Source organism: Bidens hawaiensis, unplaced genomic scaffold (assembly GCF_021521415.1).
Source record: "Bidens hawaiensis isolate Kalapana, Puna unplaced genomic scaffold, B.hawaiensis_p1.1 tig00026267_1, whole genome shotgun sequence".
Lineage (NCBI taxonomy): Eukaryota > Viridiplantae > Streptophyta > Magnoliopsida > Asterales > Asteraceae > Bidens > Bidens hawaiensis.
Window position 1 is genome coordinate 184,161 of NW_027494234.1, and position 11,608 is coordinate 195,768.

Here is an 11,608-nt window from a genome sequence, read left to right on the forward strand (position 1 = left end):
GTAAGGCTAATGTGGTTGCTCACGCACTGAGCCATAAGAATGAAGAAGTCATTGCAACAGTGAAGTAGTATAAGTTAATCATTAAATCAGATATGTTTGAATAGATCATCAAAGTACAATCCGAGGTACTTGCAGATGAAGGGCTAATGAAGAAAGAGAGAATTTTCGGACAACAAGACGAGCTGATAGATAACACAAATGGTGTGAAGACTAGGTTTTACCGCACGTGGATTCCACGCCATGGAAATTTTAGAGGTTGAATCCTAGATGAAGCTCATAAGTCAAGATACTCGATTCATCCGGAATCCACCAAGATGTATCAAGACCTAAAGAGAGACTATTGGTGGTCGGGTATGAAGAATGATGTGGTAGATTATGTCAGTAAGTGCTTAATTTGCTTGCAAGTCAAGGTAGAGCACCAGAAGCCCTATGGGAAGATGCAGCCATTAGAGATACCTGAATGGAAATGGGAACACATCACCATGGATTTCATAACTAAGCTACCCCGTACAGCTAAACATCATGATACCATTTGGGTGATTGTGGACCGTTAGATGAAAAGTTATCACTTTCTACCTATACGAGAGGCTATCACGTTAGAAACGTTAGTAAATGTGTTCATAAAAGAGGCTGTGGCCAAGCATGGAGTACCGCTGTCGATTGTGTCTGATAGAGATACTCGTTTTACTTCAAGATTTTGGAAGAAGTTCCATGAAGCTATGGGAACAAGGTCGAACATCAGTACGGCGTATCATCCTCAAACAGATGGGCAATCTGAAAGGACTATCCAAACCCTTGAGGATATGCTACGTGCTTGTGTTTTAGACTTTGGAGGAAGTTGGGATGATCATCTGCATCTGACAGAGTTCTCCTATAACAACAGCTACCAATCGAGTTTTGGTATGCCGCCGTTTGAGATGTTGTATGGTAGACGTTGTAGAACTCCTGTATGTTGGGGAGAGATTGATCAGAAAGAGATTGGAAGTTTGGAAGTCGTGCAAGAAACCTCGTCAAGGTTCGATAAGATAAAGGAAAGGATGAAAGCTGCTCAAGACCGTCAGAAGTCGTATGCTGATAAGAGGCACCGTTGGTGACAATGTGATGCTCAAGGTTGTGGATCACACGAGATATCCCGATATACACAGGTGCGGAATCCCTGTGTAGATCGTTACGGACGTAGAACACAAACACACGAACACACGAATACGATACGAACAAACACATGTTATATTAATAACTCAACACGTGATGCTTACAGACTCTCGACCTCACGTCACTTGACTCACTGAATTACACGTAACTCGAACTACTACGTAAACAGTAACCGTAACCTATATAAATACACGACAACTTCGCCTCAGGCGAAGTTGTCCATAACTTCGCTTGTTCAACAAGTTCGCCTAGGCGAACTTGTCAATAACTTCGCTTGGTTAACAAGTTCGCCTAAGCGAACTTGTCAACAACTTCGCTTTAAACAAACAAATACATAAACAATATTACAGACTCGATTACAGACATTTGACATATGAACTACTGACATTTATGCACCAACAGACTCCCCCTTTGCAGTAGCTTCATATCTTGATCTTTCAGCTCTTGTCTCGTAATCCTGTATCTTCACGCATGCACTCCTTCTCTAACTCATACCGTGACTACTCGCTGATATTTTCTTGCTTCATCCTTCCAAGCAGGAATATAGAATATCTTCATTTCATTCAACACTTGCAGATCAGCTTTCGATAAGTTAACAAGATGCATCGGATCATACACCCTCAGCACTTCTTGTTCGTCTTCGTCTTCCATCACGGCTTCAGCAGTCTGGCAATCAACGTACCACCATTTTAGATTCTTCAACACATCTTGAGGCATAGTCTTCATTGGAACCTCCTTGATGCATCGGATCGGTTTGTACTTCATCACCATCCATGGCTTGCCATCTGCTCTCATTCCCCTCTCTGTATCCTCCACGTTCTCTTTTATGCTTTCTTTCCACACGATCTTCTCAATCACTCTTGCCATGTTGTCGTCACTTCTATTTATCAGGCCCAACCTGGCCAAATCCTTCACCTCACATTCCGGCAACGTATTGAGAGATCTCAGGGTTCTTTTGAAGTATTGAATACCATCATAACGCTTCACCACAAACAACTTTATCTGTTCATCATATATCCAACAGATAATTCCCTTCTTCGACTCAACATAGCCTTTGATGTTATAACTCTTCTTGAACATGGCTGGAACAGCAGGCTTCTTGGTATTAATAAACCAATGAGCACAGCCTTCCTTCCACCTAGGCTGCTCCTCCCACTCAGTCTCATCCATCTCAGTACCCATGTCGGCTTTCTCAACATCAGGGATCTCGTGTTCAACGTCTTCTACAACTATCTCTCCTTCCTCAATCTCACTCTCAATCTCAATCTGCTCACCGATCTTCTCAATCACATCACTCGGCATCACATCTTCATCAAACAACACATCATCGCTGAACATATCATCGTCAAGTTCCTTCAACGCATCAATCACGTCATCCTCAACCAACACCACATCATCACCACCAGCTGCGTCGGTAGACTCCCCCTCAGCTGTGGAAGTACCAAGAGCTTGAGAAGTTCTTGGCAACTCACCACCTGCATCTTTCGATGCATTGGGATCATCGTCTCGGTCATTTCTTCTTTTCGTCCTGAGCTCGTCGCCCTTACAGCTCATCTCCCCCTGAGATGCCAAGAACTCCTTCAAGGCATCTATAATTTTCCCATGCCCAACCAGGAGGGATGACTGTAGTTGATTTGCTTCCACTAGGCGTTGAATAGTCTTCGATTGCTCTGCCACGATCCGCTCTAGTGAAGCTATTCTCTCTGAGTCTGACATAGGCGAAGGCGAGACATCAGAAGCAGGCGTAACCGCAGGTGGTACCATACCTGATAACCCTGCAGTAGTGACGACCGTTGACTCTACAAATCGTGCAGCTACCACCGACTGAGTAAGCGTTGGAGGTGGTAGAGACACGATCTCCGGAGTCGACGTCTGGATGGTAGTGGTAGATGGAATGCCAGCAGATGATGTAGCCACCACGGGAACATCCGCAGCGCTTGTACTTGTAACCTGTACAGAAGAAGGAACGATAGACATACCAGACAGTGCGGCTGGAGCAAAACGTACCATCCTTGAAGTCTCTCCAGCTCCTATGACAGCACCTGTCCTTTCCCGTCTTGATCTTCTTATCAGCTTATGTATATCTTCTTCCTCTTCTGACTCATCATCATCCTCCGTTCTCTTTCTCTTCCCAACCGTTCTCTCTCGAGACACCATCAACCGTCTCCCCTCATTCATGATCTCATCCAAATCTGAGTCAGCAATCGACGTTGCTGCTCTAGTAACACTCACACCCGTACCTTGTGCAGCCGAGACCTGCACCTCTTCAACTTGATCCATATCAAAATAACCTTAACCTCCAAAAACAGCATCAAGATCTATATCCTCTGCAGCCGACACAACAGGCACAGCAGATGCAGCTTGAGTTGCTCTTGCCTGTCGCAGTTGAGGATCTCTGAACTCGTCCCCACCAGCAGGAACATACTCTGGGTTGATTAAAAACCCAAACAGTGGAGTATGCCTTGGACGACGTTCAGGGTTGCTCCTCGCACTCGAAGTGCGGCATTGAGCAAAGATACGTTTGCTCACAGATTCCACGTATCTTATCGGTCGTCTCTGAGGTAGATTCGGAGCCACATGGTTCAATATCATCTGGATGAAACGTGGATACATAATGAACCGCTCCCGAGACATCGCCCTCCTCTGTCTGTCTATCTCGTAAAAGACCATCTGACTGAAACTGTAGCGTTTATTGTAAGTCAGTGCAGTCATTGCAGACTGCATGGTCGCACCCATACCATCAGTGCCCGCCTTCCTCCCAGACATGCAAACTATCATAACGTGCATGAGGAAGCGCCACTGATCTAGAAGGAAACCCTTCCGTCGCTGTGTATCGCCTAATGGACCAGAATAGCCCATTCGGAGAAACGCTCCATCACGAAACGGAGCCACAAACTCAGTTGGATCGTCCTTCATTTCTTCTCCAAACCGTAATGCCACCCGAATCTGTTCAGAATTGAACTGAACTTGTTGATTGTTCACGGTTGCTCGCATGACCGGGGGCTCAACACGACAGTCGTATTCGACCGTCTGCCAGAAGTCTTCGATATTTGGTAAGGATATCGGCAGAGTGTTTGTGATGGCATGAAAAATCCTCGAGCGTAGGAGGAAAGTTATGATCTCGCGGTAATCGTCCACACCGCTCGCTTCCGGGTCTAAAGTGATGTACATATTGTGACCCGGCAAAAATTGACGTTGGTTATCACCATCGTCTCCTCCTGCACCTCCAGCACCAGCTACCGCAGCCATATCTGCAACAAACTAACCAAGTTAGATAAACGTTAATGAATAACACAAGTTCGCTGGTTACCATGAGCGAAGTTGTGATAAACTCTGTATAGGCGAAGTTAAAGTTGAGGCGAAGTTGGGAACAACTTCGCTTCAGCTTTAAGTTCGTCTAATTACATTGAGTAAAAATGATCTAGGCGAAGTTAATGTTAACTTCGCCTCATCACAACATCGCCTCAGGCGAATTTAAGTTTCAGGCGAAGTTACGGATAACTTCGCCTCAGGCGAACTTAAGCTTCAGGCGAAGTTACGGATAACTTCGCCTAAACCCTAACTTCGCCTGAATCTGAATCGGCGACAGTAAGGATAATTCAAAATTCAAAATCCGAGATTTTATGATAATTTTGAAGATTAAGGACTCCGAATAACATGGTTTAAGGTTATCTAGACGTTCAGAATAGTTCTTAACACGTAAAAACACAAGTTATGAAACTCGGTTTCAAAACCGATGGTCCGAGGGTTCGAAACCAGTCGAAACAAACATTTAGACGCTTGAATGAACATTGATTATGTGATATAATGGCATTTCGAACATTGAATCGGTGTGAAAACTGGGAATAAATAACACGTAATCGGTTTAAATAACAAGTTCGCCGGAAAAGTGTAAGTTCGCCGGATAAGTTCGCTGAGTTTTGAAAAGTGATGAACAGTACGACTGTTGAACATCCTTATATAAGGTCTGGGTTATACAGGCGAAGTTAAAGATAACTTCGCCTAGGCGAAGTTATTCACAACTTCGCCTGTTTAACAACATCGCCTATATTTACAAAATCAAACCTTATAATATGAACATTTTTCAATTAACCCTTTAAAACTTCACTTTAAGAAATAAATGACATGATCAATTCTAAGTAACTAGTTAAAAAATCATAAAACTATCTAAGTACAAAAACTTAAAAAATTTAAAGTATAAGGGATCAAATTTCAGTCTCGATAGGGACTGCTACGTTTTAGAAAAGATCCGAACAGGAATCATACTAAGTATGTGACTGTCACATAGATCCGTGTTTAGCTGTATTATGACATAAAGAGACAGGTTGTAAGCAGGTAAATAACTTAAGATGGTTTTCATCGTTTCTGTGATACGAGTGATATTCAATTAAGCCTCAAAATTTAAGTGGGCAACAACTCAGAAATATTGATGCCTCCTATCTCTCCTCAAAGCGTATTTGGCTTTCCCCAAGTCACCCCGAATTGACCTCGACCCATAGTGTCTGATTAAGTTGTAAGTACTCTTCTTATGGTTCCCGTTCTTCTTCTTGCTCTAAGATTGAGAAGTCTTGATATTTTGTCATCTCTAAAATGTTTCAATAACTCCAAATATATATATATATATTTTAATAAACATAGACTTTAAGTAGAAATTAACTGCAAGTCCCGAATCTGGATCACTGCAGTATCTTGAGACGCTATCTTCACGGGAATCAGAACACACATGGGCTCGTGTATGACTGGGTAATCGCTTTTCTGCCTATCATTCGGAAAGATATATATGAAGACATGCAAAACTCTTAAGGAGTTTCCACGTAAAATCAAGTAGATTTAGTTTGTATCACGTCTACTTTTACGCACCATAAAAAGTTACCATGACATACAATGACTGTCCTAAAGCCTTTTAAGCCTAATAACTTCACTAGTTAAGCACACAGAATTAGTATATCTATCATTTTCCAAGGTTGGATCAATTTTCTGTTAAACATAGCTAACGAACTTCTTACGAAGTAACAGACTTGAAAAATAATTTCATTTCCCTTTTCTTTCAAAATTTTAACATTAATCGCCCCGACCAAAACAAAGTCTTCAGGTAAACGGCTATCCCGAAGATCCAATGGATCAGCTGGACCGACCACATACTAGTATGTGTCCTTCTAACTAAGTATGATCGACTAATTTTAAGCGAAAGAATGAAAAACTCATCATAAACCGCCCCGGTCACTATCAGTAATCTGGTTAATGGCTATCCTCAAAATCCACAAGTAGAAAATGTGGACCAAAACATATCCGAAGACAAGTCTTTCAAACTGATGTAACCGACATATTTTTAAGCGATTAGTGACGTTTTTTTTTTTTTTTTTTTTTTTTTTAAATCACAAGAAAAGCATGGTTACTCGGGATTGATAATCCCATTCAGTTCAATAAGGTTTTGAAATCTGGATTTGTCAAACGCTTTAGTATATAAATCAGCGAAATTATCAAGCGTATCCACCTTTTCAAGCATTATCAGTTTCTTCTCAGCACAATCCCGTATGAAATGATGACGTATGTCAATGTGTTTAGTTTTACTATGTTTCACGGGATTGTTAGTTACTGAGATAGCAGCTGTGTTATCAATGCAAATAGGAGTAAGTAAGAAATTCAGACCATAGTCGCGCAACTGTTGTTGAATCCAAAGAACCTGAGAGTAGCAGTTGGATGCTGCCATGTATTCTGCCTCACAGGTTGAGATTGCGACTGAAGTCTGCTTCTTGCATTGCCACGACACCAATCTGCCACCAAGAAACTGACATCCTCCTGTTGTTGACTTCCGACTCTGATTGCACCCTTCATAATCAGAATCTGTGTAAGCGACCAGCTCCAAGTCTCCTCCTCTCGGGTACCACAACCCCAGCTTCGGCTTGCCCTTGAGATACCGCAGTATCCTCTTTGCACCTTTCAAATGAGATTCTTTTGGATTTGCCTGAAAACGTGCACAAAGACAAACAGCAAACATTATATCAGGCCTAGATGCAGTTAAGTACATTAAAGAACCTATTATTGCCCGGTATTGAGTTGGGTCCACATCTGCATCACCGTCTACTTCAGCACCCAATTTGTGATTGACGCAGATTGGAGTATCATATGGAGAACTGTCCTCCATCTTGAAGCGCTTGAGCACATCATGAACATACTTCGGCTGATGAATGAACATCCCGTCCTTCTTCTGATCAACCTGCAATCCTAGAAAGAAAGTTAGTTCACCCATAGCACTCATTTCAAACCTTTTCTTCATGACGGCTTCAAAGTCCTGACACATGGAGACTTTTGACGCAGCAAATATAATGTCATCCACGTAGACTTGTACCAGCAGGAAGTCGCTTCCATCTCTTTTAAAGAACAACGTGCTATCAATTTTCCCTCTTTCAAAACCATTCTCGAGCAAGTAATCCGATAAAGTTGAATACCAGGCACGAGGTGCCTGATGTAATCCATACAACGCCTTGCTCAACTTGTACACGTGATCTGGAAAGTCTGGGTCAGGAAAACCCGGAGGTTGCTCAACATACACAACCTCATCAACTTTCCCATTCAAAAACGCACTCTTCACATCTAGCTGAAACACCTTCATCTTTTCATAAGCAGCAAACGCTAAAAACAATCTTATGGCTTCCAACCTAGCGACAGGAGCGAACACTTCGTTATAATCAATCCCCTCTTGTTGATTAAAACCTTTAACGACTAGCCTCGCCTTGTTTCTTATAATGATCCCCTTATCATCTCTCTTGCACTTGAACACCCATTTTGTGCCTATCGCATGCACATTCTTTGGTTTTTCAACCAAAGTCCAAACTTCCATCTTCTTGAATTGAGCCAACTCTTCTTGCATGGCTTCGACCCACGAGCTGTCCTTTAAAGCCATTTGATAATTCTTCGGTTCAATCTGGCTTATAAAGCAGGTATACAGGCATTCATTGATTATTCATGTCTCCTTAATGCTTGTATAAACACATGTGTGTTCATTCAAGCTACTTCTCGTTTGTACACCTGAGGACACATCACCAATCACATTATCCAAAGGGTGATCTTTATGAATTCTCGTGGTCGGAACAGAACCGACATGCAAATTATCTTCCAAATTAGAAGAGTTCTCATCAATGGTTGTTTCATGCTGAGAGTGAAAAGGATTGATAAATTCTTCTTTAGCAGAGGCAGCAGGGGTACCGATAGTGTTTGATGAGGAAGGTTGACATTTATCAATCAGCTGTCTTTGCAATAGATTTTCTTCCTCATCAAGTATCATCTTCGTCGCAGCTCTTTCTTCTTCTTCAGAAATTTCCAAATCCGGTATGTTAAACGACTTAAAAAGCTTAACATAGTCGAAAAGCTCAGCAGGTCCATTGCTAGGTTTTGGCGGTTGGTAACTTGTGATGTCGGTGTTACACACCACCTCCACCTTGCAGGTCGAAGTATTGAAGACACGTCTGTTGGGAGTACCAACAACATAACCGACTAAGATTCCTTCATCGGCTACTTCACCAAATTTAAAGTTTGTCTTCAAGATCGAACAAGGGGACCCGAATGGTTCAAGACCACTCAAGTTGGGCTTCCTTCCATGCATAAGCTCGTAACATGTTTTACCAAGTCTCTTAACAGTTAACACTCTATTCAGAACATAGCAGGCTGTAGCAACCGCTTCAGCCCAGAACATCACAGGAAGCTTCGAATCTGCCAGCATAGTTCTGGCTCCTTCAATTAAAGTTCGGTTCTTCCTTTCAGCCACTCCATTCTGTTGCGGAGTATACGGAGCGCTGTATTGGTGTTCAATTCCTTTCTGAAGACAGAAGATTTCCATCTCAAAATTCTTGAACTCCGTTCCATTGTCACTCCTGATGAACTTAACTGTTTTACTCATGACGTTCTCAACTTTGGTAATCAAATTCTTCACCATTTGAGCCATCTCATCTTTCGATTTCAGAAAATATACCCACGAATATCGCGAGTAGTCATCAGTGATCACCAAGCAGTAAGAGGTACCTCCTAGACTTTTTACATTCACGGGACCGAAGAGATCCATGTGAAGCAGTTCTAGAGTACTGGCAATAGAGTTGACCTTCTTGGTGAGATGGGATTTCTTGTGTTGCTTTCCCTTCTTGCATGCTATACATTTGTCTTCAAAGTTAAAACTTTTCAAGGGAACGCCCATCACAAGTCCATTCCTGACAATGTGGTTCATCTTCCGAAGATGAATGTGCCCCATCCTCCTGTGCCACAATTCGGATTCCGATTCGCTTGCTTTCGTCATTAAACATTATTCTTCCGTGGCCATTTCAGTAGACCTCATATCCATCACATAAGTATTTGTATCACGTGGAGCTTTCATCACTATCCACTCGTCTGATATCTGAAAACCAGGCTTCAACACGATCGCCTCATTCTTCGTGAAATGAACAGTGTACTCCTTATCACAAATCTGCGACACACTCAGCAGATTGTGCTTCAACTCTTCTACAAAGTTCACATTCTCAAGAGTCATTTTCCCATTGGACACTGTTCCTCTTCCAGTAATTCTGCGTCCACTTTCACCGGCAAAGCTAACTCTCGCTCCCTGAACAGGTTTTAAGTCGTGCAACAAGTATTTGTTACCCGTTATGTGCCGGGAACAGCCGCTATCTACAATCCAAAGACTGTGGGCAGCCCTGTTCAACTGTTCCTGCACAATAAAGCAAAGGATTAGAATCTAGGGACCCAAGACCAATTGGTCTTGGATCTATACATCCCGTACTTCTGCTTTCCAAAGTTAGCATCTGGATAATTCCTGTCAGTCCTATTAGGAAATCTACTTGGAAATTGAGTGTGAGGCCTTCCAAACCTATGTATATTGAAAGTATTATATCTTGTGGTTTGGTTATTAGCATTGTTAAACTGAGGTTTGTTTCTGTGAAAACCTGAATTAGTTACATTTCGGAACTTTGAAGGGTTTTCATTTTTAACAGTATTAAAATTACCATTAGACTTATGCTCAGTTTTAATAGGCCTCACGCCTCTGAATTTCGGCGTCAGAGGGCAATCTGCAACAAGATGTCCTAACTTATTACACCTAAAACAACACCTATGCTCCATTTTCTTTTCAAAGGTTGTTTTGGATGTTGAGGCTGTGTTACCGGCCGTTCGTCTCACATAAGGTGGGACGTACGGGTTGAGTGGAGTACTCTTTTTATAGGTTTTATCTTTTTCTCCACCAGTGGGTAACACTACCTTCTCTTTTGTCTTACCCGATTCGGACAACTTATCCGAATCTGATGAGACTGGACTTGTAACAGAAATTTTCACACTTGAAACAGGCGAACTCGTTTCGCCACTACTAACACTTGGTTCTTTACTCGTAACCTTGATTGGAACTGTCTGAGGAACTTCAAAATCAACAGATTTCTGAACACTAGGGTTAAAAGTGTAATTGTGGTTATAAGGTGGTGGAACCTCGTGATAACCAATTCCTCCCCTCTTTGTAGAGGTACCTTGATCACTAACAAGGTGATCAAGAATAGCTGAGGAATTTCTGAACTGCTCAAGTTTTCGGTTCAGTTCCACCACTTTCACCTGGTGGTCAGCAATCTGCTTTTCTCGTTCAGCAATCAGTTTAGTCTTTTCTTCTAAAACCTCATAACTTAGATCAATTACTTCAATTTTTTCAGCAAGTTTTGTTTTTAAGCTTTTAACATCTTTTTCACACGCTTTTATTTTAACTTTGTAACTGTTTTCTCTTGCTTTCATAAAGTGATGATCTTCTTTAAGAGTTTTAAATTCAGCATCTAAACGAACATACTGATCAGTTATGGTAGCAAGTTGCTCAGACAAATTCTCACATTTAGTACAAATAGGTTTAGAACTTACCTCGGAGAGTTGATCCTTGTTATCTGCCATGATAGCTTTTTCCTTACCAGTAGCTTTCTCATCTCCGGTAATCTTCTTACATTCTTCATTCTCAACCTTAGCCATATTTGCCTGCTCACTCGTTTCATTCGTTTGCAGGTTCCAGTTGTATTCACCTGCTTCTCTGGACATCATGGCATTGATTTCCTTACTATTCCCAGTGTGCTGTGCAGACCGGCCTAGACCACGTTCAACTCGCTCGTTTCTGCACTCTTTGGCAAAGTGCCCGTTTTGTTGACAGTTATAGCACCTCACCTTAGACTTGTCGAACCCTGGCCTGCCACCAACAAACTTTCTCCCCGTCTTTCTCATAAACTTCTTCACTCTCCTCACTATCATGGCCATCTGCCATTGTAAATCCATTTCCTCCAGATCATCAGCATTGATCTGGTCATAGTCTTCATCCAGCATCGCTGGATCAACAACCTTTCCTTGAATATAGTTTTCATATGAAGCAATAAACGAAGCATAGAGGCCAAACTGCTCTTCAGCAGATTTGACGCTCATTGGCATCTTAGAGTAATTATTGCTTGAAGAACTT